This window comes from Bombina bombina, chromosome 2, assembly GCF_027579735.1.
Source record: "Bombina bombina isolate aBomBom1 chromosome 2, aBomBom1.pri, whole genome shotgun sequence".
In the NCBI taxonomy this organism is placed as follows: Eukaryota; Metazoa; Chordata; class Amphibia; order Anura; family Bombinatoridae; genus Bombina; species Bombina bombina.
In genome coordinates, this window is record NC_069500.1 from 773,702,144 (window position 1) to 773,714,194 (window position 12,051).

The window sequence follows — 12,051 nt, forward strand, 5'->3', positions numbered from 1 at the left end:
TATATATACACACACACACGGCATGTTCTCCACATGGGTTGCAATATGAAGCCCGGCCATTTGTAGATTCAGCACCCTGAAAAGTGCTTATCGGTGGCTACATTTAGCCATCAATAAGCAAGCGTAACCCCGGTTCTGAAACCAAAGATGGGCTAGACTCCTAAGCTTTACATTCCTGCTTTTTAAATAAAGTAGGCAAGGAGAACGAAGACAAATTGATAATAGGAGTAAATTAGAAAGTTGCTTAAAATTGCATGCTGTATCTGAATCACAAAAGAAAATTTGGGTTTAGTATTGATAATAGGAGTAAATTAGAAAGTTGCTAAAAAATTGCATGCTTTATCTGAATCATGAAAGAAAACATTTGGGTTTAGTATCCCTTTTAAATTAAAAATAAAATGTTCCTGTATGAAGAACATTGGGAGTAGATACACCAGTAAAACGTTATTAAATATTATTATGGAATTATATTTTAGGCACATACATAAATAATATATCCCTTTGCACTCAAATGCCATGGCCATATACCAAATAACTTTGAAACCTTTTCGATTTTTTTAATATTTATGTGAATAATGTTTATAAGATAGTGTAACAGTTTATTTCAGTATTTATGTTGTGTTTTGGTACGATTTTGTTTGTAGCTCAATACCCTTTTACACAAGTTTTTCAGTTTGCGCTAACCCAATGAGCGTAAATTGAGATTGCGGTCCTCGCGTTACTTTCAACTTGTAATACAAACATTTTTTTGTTGCACACAAAAAAGCCTAAAAAAACCTAGTATCGCATGCGCTCGAAAATTAGCGCACCACTTGTATTCTATCGATTAATTTACTGAATGCCTGGCTAAAAATTTAAGCCATATTAAGATAAAATTAGCTAATTAGCAGACATCCCAACCTGCAAAAACTAATTTCAGGGAGGTGGCTTCTCCCGCTACTGCGCCGCGACCCCCCCCCCCCTCCCAGTTATATATTGGACACCTTGAAAACCCTAAATAAAATAAGACTTTTCATTAAAGTAGCTTCCCACTAAAGTCACATTAAAAAAAAAGTAGCTTTATTGCTCAAACCACATACAACAAACCTATTTTCTAGTGATCGTACGCTTGTTGAATGCTCAGATATTTTGGAATACAAAGTTAATTACGTTGCAGTAAATAAGGTAATATTTGTGTTTTAGTTTAATAAAATCAGTGGGGGCTTTTTTGGTTACTGATGCATGCTTTGAGGGTTCTATAACGTCCAGCAACTAAAGAGGATTCCTTAAAGAAACATTTTCTGTATTTGGGGCCACATTGGATCATGGTACTTGGGAATTTCAGGGAGATTTGCATTCCATTTGCTGGCATCACGGGAGGCCGCATTACAATAGGGAGACTCCTGAAATTTCAGGGAGACTTGGGATGGTCTGTAATAGTAAATTATTACATTTTTGTTTTTACAAATATCATTAAATCGTTTTGTTTTCATAATGCCTCCTGGGCTGGTAGCTTGTTCTGTGGAGAAGTGAGTGATGTATGTTGTATTTAAAGTTCACCAGAATGTTTTTCTGGTGCTAAAATTGTGTTGGCTCTATGGAAAATTTTGCATTAATATAATTTATCTTCTGTTAGGTGCATTTCGGTTGGGGAAGAAAACAAGCAGTTGTTTCTTAAAAGTCACCTAATTTTATATTATCAGTAGCTAGCTCTAGCAGCAAAGGTTTGTGGGATTTGTAGTCCTATTGGTCGGTATGATGTTGTACCCTGGGCAGTGGATACCTGCAGCAAATTTATTCAGAGGTAGTGTAGTGGAGAACAGGGATATAGATCAGAAGGATAAGGTTCTCCACTTGTCCCGTTGCAACCCTTGGTATTTAGCTTTCTGGACATTTTTAAAATCCCATTATTTTAGTAAAATAGTTTAACGCCAGATTTAGCCTGTATATCCACGAACCAAAGACGCTGGAGATTAAGTCCATGTTGACATTTTTCATTGTCATAACCTGACACTTGTTCATTCATAGGGTAGCAGCTAGATCCCACCCGGCTAAAGGACCTCTGATGTCACCCAGAGTCACATGACGGCACTGGTCCTATGGTAAAAGCCAGCACGGTAGAAGCAGTGGGCGGGTAATTTGCCTTAAATAGATAGAAACGATCTGCAGCGCAGTTTTCTTTTCTCTTTTGGATGCTACATGACTATTCCAGAATCAATTTTGCTAATTTAACAGTAGCACTCCCTGTAAGATGTGGATTAAAAAAAAAAGTTTGCAAGAGTGTCTTCCAAAATGTTTGTAACTGTTTTATTATATAAAAATGATATAGAACGCTAATTAGTTCCCCTTGATTTATAAAAAAAAAACCTACGAGGAACTTGGATGTATCAGGAAAGCGGTGTGAAAACCTTTTTTTAAAAAAAAAGTTGTAATTTTTCAGATTAAGTAATGTGCTGGAATCCTGAACTGGAGACCTATGAGAATGTATTTGTATCTGTATTTATACGAGTTTTCAAACTTATCAATATGTGTTTTAAATTTATATTTTTAGAACTTTTCTTTAATGCACTTGTAACTATGTGTTTAACTCATTTGCAGAGTTCTAGCAAATTAGAGCATTCAATTTGAGTACAGTACTAGATTTCCCCTTACATTTTTTTTTTATATGTAGATACAGTATAGTCAAAAATAAAAATCATGACTCAGATAGGCATGTAATTTTAAACAAACTTTCCATTTTTACTTTTATCATCAATTTTTTTCCTTCTCTTGGTATTCTTAATTGAAAGCTTAAACCTAGAAGGCTTATATGCAATGGTCTTAGCCCTTGAAGACTGCCTCTTATCTGAATGTATTTTGACATGTTGTCACAACTAGAGGGCAAGATTAGTTCATGTGTGCCATATAGATAACATGTCATTCACGCCCTCAGGAGTTACCTAGGAGTTGGCACTGATTGGCTAAAATGCAAGTCTGTCAAAAGAACTGAAATTAGGGGGCAATCACAGAGATAAAAAGGTGTTTTACTATAACAGTGTTGATTATGCAAAACTGGGGAATGGGTAATAAAGGGATTATCTATCTTTTAAAAAAATAAAAATTCTGGTGTACACTGTCCCTTTAAAGCAACAACCATATGCATTTGAAACACCAGGTTTCTCTTTTTATGTGACCGAAGTTTCATTGGTCTCCTCCACTGTTTTGTGTACTATTTAAAGGGATAGTAAACCCCAAAATGTTATTTTATGATTCATATAGAACATACAATTTTAAACAACTTTCCAATGTAATTCTATTATCAAATTTTCTTCATTCTCTTGTTATCCATTGCTGAAGGGACAGCATTGCACTGCTGTCAAGAAGCTGAAAATATCTATTTAGCCAATCGCAAGAGACAAATGTGTGGAGGCACCAATTTGCAGCAGCCCCCACTAGTGTATGATATGTGTGTATTCTTTTTTTAACAAGGGATACTAAGAGAACGAAGCACATTTGAAAATAGAAGTGAATTTAAAAGTGTCTTAAAATGACATGCTCTATCTGAATCAAGCAAGTTTAATTTTGACTTTCCTATCCTTTTAAGGGGCTGTAAGCCCAATTTATTTTTTCTTCACAATTCTTCAGAGGAAATTGAATCCTTTCCAAACCCACTGTGGGACTAGCCAGATAGGGCCTTCCGGAGTTGCGCATGCAGTGCACAGTAGTAGGCAATGACGTTGTGCCTACACAACACATCACAATAGAATAAGCGACAGTAGTAGTAGTATACAATCCACATTCAATTTGTTATTGCTCATGTAATTGGCAGCACACTTTCCTTCATAAATATGCTAGTAGATGCATTGCTAGTGTGCAATGATTGGTTTGATTTTTGTCATGTACAACCTACTTTTAAAGGGAGGTGTTTGAGTTAAAAATAATTACAGTTTTTTTTTTTTTTTTATAAGTTTCGCAAGATTTGCAATATTTGGGATTAAAAGTAACTGTCTTCATAATTAAATTAATGTTTTTAATGGATCACTTTTAAGACATAGGTTGCCGCAAAGTATTTTAACCCTTTAATTTGTTTAATCCCTATAACAACACTTTTCAAGTGTGATATGCTTGGCATAGGTAGTTTAGAAGGGCAATACACCTGCAGAATATCACATATAGGCTGTACATATCTCCCTGGAATCAGGATAATAGGAATTTAATAGACACAATGTCCCCCACAGTTAACACATTGGACTCCTGCTAAAGTACTCCAAAGTCACTCCCACATTGCCCAGATATGGACCTAACTTTAAAGATCCCACAGTTTCCTGAGATGTCATTGCAGAAAATGCAGCATGTCTACAGAAAAAAATGGGACACATGCAGGAACTGTTAGCGCTGTCACCTTGCAGCACTGTTTACCATCAGGCAACATGTTCTCTTCAAAGAACGATGTATTCTGGCTGTACTGGCTATGTTTTCCTTAACACAGTGCAGCCAGAGCGAAGCACTGTTTGAAGAATACAATCAAATATGGAGCAGCCCACTGATTAATTACTGTCTCAGGGATATTTTAAACCCCGGCATGGAGAGAAACCATCATCTTATGTTAATGAGCACTATATTTTTAAGTGTCTCCTTAAAGGGACATTATACACTAGATTTTTCTTTGCATAAATGTTTTGTAAATGATCAATTTATATAGCCCATCTAGGTGTGTTTTTGTAAAAATTTATAGTTTTGCTTATTTTTAAATACCGTGCTGATTTTCAGACTTCTAACCTAGCCCTAAAGTTTTAGATGTATACTAATGTATACAGACTTCAGACTGCTTCTATTTGTATAATGGATCTTTTCTTATGCAGGGGAGGAGGGAGGTTCTGCTATTAGCTCCTTTCAGTGGGTGTCCCAGGCTAATCTCATTAACAGTGTTAAATTGTGAGTTTCTATTTTTCTAAGTAAGTTTTTAAAAAGTTTTAGACTGGATTTTTATATCAGTATCTGTGCATATTATTCTTTATAGTTGTGTCTATTGCATGCAGTCAAATGAAAATTGGTATATACTGCCCGTTTAACGTAAAGCATATTATTGAACTTCCCTTAAAGGGACAGTCTACACCAGAATTGTTATTGTTTTAAAAGATAGATAATCCCTTTTTTACCCATTCCATAGATTTGCATAACCAACACAGTTATATTTATATATTTTTTACCTCTGTGATTATCTTATATCTAAGCCTCTGCAGACTGCCCCTTTATTTCAGTTCTTTGACAGGCTTGCAGTTTAGCCAATCAGTGATGGCTCCCAGGTAACTTCATGTGCACGAGCACAGTGTTATTTATATAAAAAACATTAACTAACACCCTCTAGTGGTGAAAAACCTGTTAAAATGCATTCTTAAGAGGCGGCCTTCAAGGTCTAAGAAATTAGCATATGAACCTCCTAGGTTAAGCTTTCAACTAAGAATACCAAGAGAACAAAGAAAAATTGGTGATAAAAGTAAATTGGAAAATTGTTTAAAATTACATGCTCTATCTGAATCATGAAAGTTTTTTTTGGACTAGACTGTCCCTTTAATGAGATACACATTTGTCAAGGTAACAATTGCCTTTAAAACAATCGTAATACTAACCAGGCATCTTATAAAATCTTTCAAACCAGAGAGCTTTAGAAAATAAGGCATTGAATGTTTCTGTGCTTGCAAGATTCACTAAAAAGTCCCCGTCGTATTTCTCTAGAGGCAGTTATTACCTTGGGAACAAGGAAAGGTCCCTTCTTTTAAGTATGTGAAGGCTTTTAAGTATGTGAAGGAGATGCATACATTACAAAAGTGCTTACACATTTTTTTAAAAAAATTGTATGAAACTAACAAATACTGAAATAAAAATGCAGAGAAAATTGCGTTGTTTAATTACAAATTTTAAACATTTTTTTTTCTGCAAAATTCACATCTTATGGAAAAGTTAAAAAATTATTGAAATTATGCAGGAAAAAAAAAAACCTATGTGAAGTTGGCACCCCATGTTTGTAAAAACTTAATTAAAATATACCATTTGTTTGTGCTGCAAAAACGAACGTTTGTGCGGTTTGGTTTCAGAGCTATAGCGCATTATATTTGCTGAAGCTCCGCCCAATTTTTACCCCATGTTATGCAATTTTAAAAACAAATATACCATTTGTTTGTGCTGATTTGTGCTGCAAAAACTAACGTTTTCGGAGATATAGGTGATTTCATTAAAAAATAATGCGCAATATCTCCTAACCAAACCGGCACAAACGTTAATTTTTGCGGCACAAATCAGCACAAACGCAGCACAAACAAATAGTATATTTGTTTTTAAAATTGAATAACATGGGGTGCAAAGTGGGCGGGGTTTCATAAAAATAATGCGCTATATCTCCGAAACCAAAATGGCACAAACGTTAGTTTTTGCAGCACAAATCAGCACAAACAAATGGTATATTTGTTTTTAAAATTGCATAACATGGGGTGCAAAGTGGGCGGGATTTCATTAAAAAATAATGCGCAATATCTCCTAAACCAAACCGGCACAAACGTTAATTTTTGCGGCACAAATCAGCACAAACGCAGCACAAACAAATGGTATATTTGTTTTTAAAATTGAATAACATGGGGTGCAAAGTGGGCGGGGTTTCATAAAAATAATGCGCTATATCTCGGAAACCAAAACGGCACAAACGTTAGTTTTTGCAGCACAAATCAGCACAAACGCAGCACAAACAAATGGTATATTTGTTTTTTAAAATTGAATAAGATGGGGTGCAAAGTGGGCGGGGTTTCATAAAAATAATGCGCTATATGTCCGAAACCAAAACGGCACAAACGTTAGTTTTTGCGGCACAAATCAGCACAAGCGCAGCACAAACAAATGGTTTATTTGTTTTTGAAATTGAATAACATGGGGTGCAAAGTGGGCGAGGTTTCATAAAAATAATGCGCTATATCTCCGAAACCAAAACGGCACAAACGCAGCACAAAAAATGGTATATTTGTTTTTAAAACTGCATAACATGGGGTGCAAAGTGGGCGGAGTTTCAGCAAATATAATGCGCTATATCTCCGAAACCAAAATGGCACAAACGTTAGTTTTTGCAGCACAAATCAGCATAAACGAAGCACAAATTGTATATTTGTTTTTATAATTGAATAACATGGGGTGCAAAGTGGGCAGGGTTTCATAAAAATAATGCGCTATATCTCTGAAACCAAAATGGCACAAACGTTCGTTTTTGCAGCACAAATCAGCACAAACGCAGCAAAAACAAATGGTATATTTGTTTTTAAAATTGCATAACATGGGGTGCAAAGTGGGCGGGATTTCATTAAAAAACTAATGTGCAATATCTCCTAAACCAAACCGGCACAATCTTAAATTTTTGCTGCACAAATCAGCACAAACGTAGCACAAACAAATGGTATATTTGTTTTTAAAATTGAATAACATGGGGGGCAAAGTGGGCGGGGTTTCATAAAAATAATGCGCTATATCTCCAAAACCAAAACGGCACAAACGTTAGTTTTTGCAGCACAAATCAGCACAAACAAATGGTATATTTGTTTTTAACATTGCATAACATGGGGTGCAAAGTGGGCGGAGTGTCGGCAAATATAATGCGCTATATCTCCGAAACCAAACCGGCACAAACGTTTGTTTTTGCGGCACAATCAGCACAAACAAATGGTATATTTTATTTAAGTTTTTACAAACATGGAGTGCCAACTTCACACAGGTGAATGTGAAACTGCAATATTTATTGAATGCTCCGCAGTCTTGATTTGGCCCCAATGTGTTTTTTTTTTCCATTCCTTGGAAAGCTATTCCATTAATCTGCAATGAACAAACAAATTAAAATTAATTAATTCTGAGATTTTAACAATATAAATATATTTTTTTATTAGACAACAGTTTAGATTAATTTCTCCAGCTTCAGTGGGTTTCATTATGAAAAATAAGAATGCCTGGATAATTAGAGGCTAGTTTAGAGATAAACTTGCTCCTGATTCAACTAAGGTCACAAACATAAAGGGTACGAAAACCTTTGCACCTGATAGTAATTGCGTAAAAAATATTTTTGAATGTATTTTGCAGTTAAACAATGATGTTGCATTAGAAAGGTATATGATACTGAAAGGTTAATAATCTTGACAGCCTTGACAGCTATTTGCTGACTGCGGGTCCTGAGTTGTATATCGTATGCATTTTGCAGACGTGGGCACTTAAATTCCTGGCTCACATAACAACAAACATGTTGTCTGAAAAAGCACACACACCTCCCAAGCCTGAAGTAGCTTATTCCTCATTTGTCCAAGAACCAAAAGATTTATCAGAGCATGTGCATGAAGAGTTGATACTATAGAAAAGCTTTCAGTCTGGGGAAGATATTCATGTAATAATTGGAAAATATCTGTGCCTGGGGCAAAGAGAATTATGGGTAACTGTTAGAACTAGTCACACAACATTTGCATCAAAGTATATTTAAAGTATTTATGTAAATGTATAATGTAAAAAGGCAGATACTGCGTTGAATAAATTTATTGTATATTATATATTTAATTATCTTGCTATATTATACAATTGATTTTGTTTGTCACTGTTCACAAATATTATTGTACAAATTGTACATATTTGCCTGTGAGCAGGTATACAGCAATATGATTTGTGTACAAACGTATATTTCCTGCTAACTGAGCATAAGCTATTACTGATTTACTTAAAAGGGCATGAGTTGCATTTAAAGATTACATTTTTTCACATAAAAAGTTGTTTTAATTGGTATTGAAACTAACAAGAAACTTATTTTTTCCTTAAAGGGGGCATAAAAACCAACATGTTTCTTTCATGATTCAGATAGAGCATACAATTTTAAGCAACTTTCCATTTTATTTAAAATGTTCTTCATTTTATAGGTATCCTTTGTTAAAAACTGCAATGTAGGTAAGCTCACGAGCGTGCACGTGTCTGCAGAACTATACGGCAGCAGCTTTGCAGTAATGTTATACATTAGCAAAAGCACTAGATGGCAGCACTTTTCAAACATTGCTCCAAACATGTGCCCGCTACCTATCTAGATATATCTTCAACAAAGAATAACATGAGAACAAAGCAAATTTCATATTAAAAGCAAATTGGAACTCTTTTTTTTTTTAATTGCATGCTCTATCTGTATCATGAAAGAAAAAAATTGGGTTTCGTAACCCTTTAAGGATATGTTGGTACAGATTACTTATCAGCTTATAAGGACAGAGATTCCTATGATTTAGTGCCTGTGATAGGCATGAAACGCGTAAGGGTGTTCACTAGCTGCCTCTGATTTTTTTTAATACCTTAATAAAAGTTATTTTTTGAAAACAAAAAATAATAAATTGGCGCATAGATACGTAAGAAATATAGGAAATAAAGGGTTAAACTACCCTTGGTGCTATCCCTTGAACAATGTATTAAACATGGGGAAGGAAAAGGATTGGGAAAAAAGAAGGGGTTAATAAGCACTAATTCCTAATGGTTAGTGCAACTATGCCATTAAATAACAGCTAACTAGTAATGGTAATAGTAATGTATGCTGAATAAATTTCAGCTATAAACACAGAATGTGTGGTGTAACGTGTGCTGTATGGGTACCAGCTGTGTACCACAGATATATATCACTAATATTAAAAAACAACTTTTAATGATAATAGTTAAAAGAAGAAGTATAATGCTTGGCAACATATGCCCTTAATTACCCCCCATTACACCATTCAAAAGAGGAACCCCACACGGTGAATAAAACTAGGATTGCTGTGAACTGCTCCCCTGTATTTCCTGGCCGATAGCGGATTTGTCTGCGTCAGGTTCTTGGAGCAGTTACAACACCCCACAGGAAGTATTGACCAGACACAAACGCGTTTCGGCTCTAGTATGCAAGCCTTTCTCAATGTGACACTTAGGTGTAAGATTAGGCAAGCCGAATGCCATAACCCGCCTCCCTTTTAAACTAAGTGGTTACAATATTCTACCAATGGCGGAATATCGTAACCACTTAGTTTAAAAGGGAGCGGGTTATGGCATAGGCTTGCCTAATCTTACACCTAAGTGTCACATTGAGAAAGGCTTGCATACTAGAGCCGAAACGCGTTTGTGTGTAGTCAATACTTCCTGTGGGGAGTTTGATTTTTGTTCTTTATTGAACTCCTTCGTTTATTCTAGTATGCTGTTTGTAACTGCTCCTGGCAGCTGACGCCGACGAATTCCGCTATCGGCCAGGAATACAGGGGGAGCAGTTCACAGCAATCCTAGTTCGTATTCACTGTGTGGGGTTCCTCTTTTTGAATGGCGTAATGGGGGGTAATTATGGGGCATATGTCGCCAAGCATTATACTTCTTTTAACTATTATCATTAAAGGGCCATAATACCCAAATGTTTAAACACTTGAAAGTGATGCAGCATAGCTGTAAAAAGCTGTCTAGAAAATATCACCTGAACATCTCTATGTAAAAAAGGAAGATATTTTACCTCATAGGTTCCTCAGTAGCCACACTCCCATTGTAAAGGATTTCTAAGCTGCATTTTAGTGTGTCTGTCCTAGGACAGCAGAAGGGATGAGCCTTGTGCACTCTCATATTATTTCACCAATCAGGTAAAGGAAGCTTACTATGAAATATCATGAGAGTTAAGTCAAATCTCATGAGATCACAGTAAGAGTTCATGACCTCAGCACTGCTGATGCTGATTGGCTGCTGTTCATTTCTTCATTTTTTTTATTTTTTTTACCTGCAGCTGGGAGCAGCTGAGTATAATTTTTTTACACAAAACTTACTCTGCTGAGCTGAGGAACTTTTGAGGTAAAATATCTTTCTTTTTTACATAGAGATGCTCAGGTGATATTTTCCTGTCAGCTTTTTACAGTTATACTGCATCAGTTTCAAGTGATTTAGCATATGAGTATTATGTCCCTTTAAAAGTTGTTTTTTAATATTAGTGATATATATCTGTGGTACACAGCTGGTACCCATACAGCACACGTTACACCACACATTCTGTGTTTATAGCTGAAATTTATTCAGCATACATTACTATTACCATTACTAGTTAGCTGTTATTTAACGGCATAGTTGTACTAACCATTAGGAATGAGTGCTTATTAACCCCTTCTTTTTTACCAATCCTTTTCCTTCCCCATGTTTAATAAAAGTTATTTTTTAACATTAATTTAAAAGGATGTTTTACACAAATGCTGAATCAGTTGAAAATGATTCAGCATATTGTGAAAGGCTGACTAGAAAATGTCACCTGAACATCTCTGTTTGAAATGAAAGATATTTTACCTCAAAATGTACTCAGTAGCCACATCCTACTGTAAAGGGACTTTAAGCAGCCAATCAGGGTAATAGTGTTGGGACTTACAAGGGAGCTTGCATCTGGCATGTGCAGGCACAGTCACTTTATTTCTCTCATCAGTTTAAGGAACTTTACTATGAAATCTTACAACATTAAATTAAAATCTCACAAGATTGCAGTAAAGCAAAATGTGAATTCAGTGCTTATGTTGATTGACTGTTTTTTTCCCCCTACCATGCAGTTGACAGTAAAAACAACAGCTGAAGTCTAGTCTAGTCAGCTTTTGACTTTTTAATATATTTTGCCTATGGGTAACATGTCCCTTTACTTTCCTATATTTCATATGCATGAATAAGTTTGTCTTCCATGGTCCTTATTTGACACTTGCAACAAAGGAAGTATGCAGAATGTATTTTTCACTGTAGGTTATAAAAAGGCTAACATTGCATGTCTTTATTATCACTAGGCTAATCTATATGTGGGTGCTTTTATGAAGATGGAAACAATTTCAGAGAAATAGGACAAGGAGTTTTATATATGGAAAAATAGGCGATTTATGAGAAATATGAAGTCAATATTGATGTTATAAGAAGGATTATATGGAACAAAAGTAATGTTGAGCATTTAAAGTAATAGGATGCACTATATGGATGGAACAATAGCAAGAGTTACTATGGCATAGGTTTATTATATAAAGTAGAAGGGTTATATGGAACAGTAGATGATATATATTATATTGAAAGTAGAGTATTACA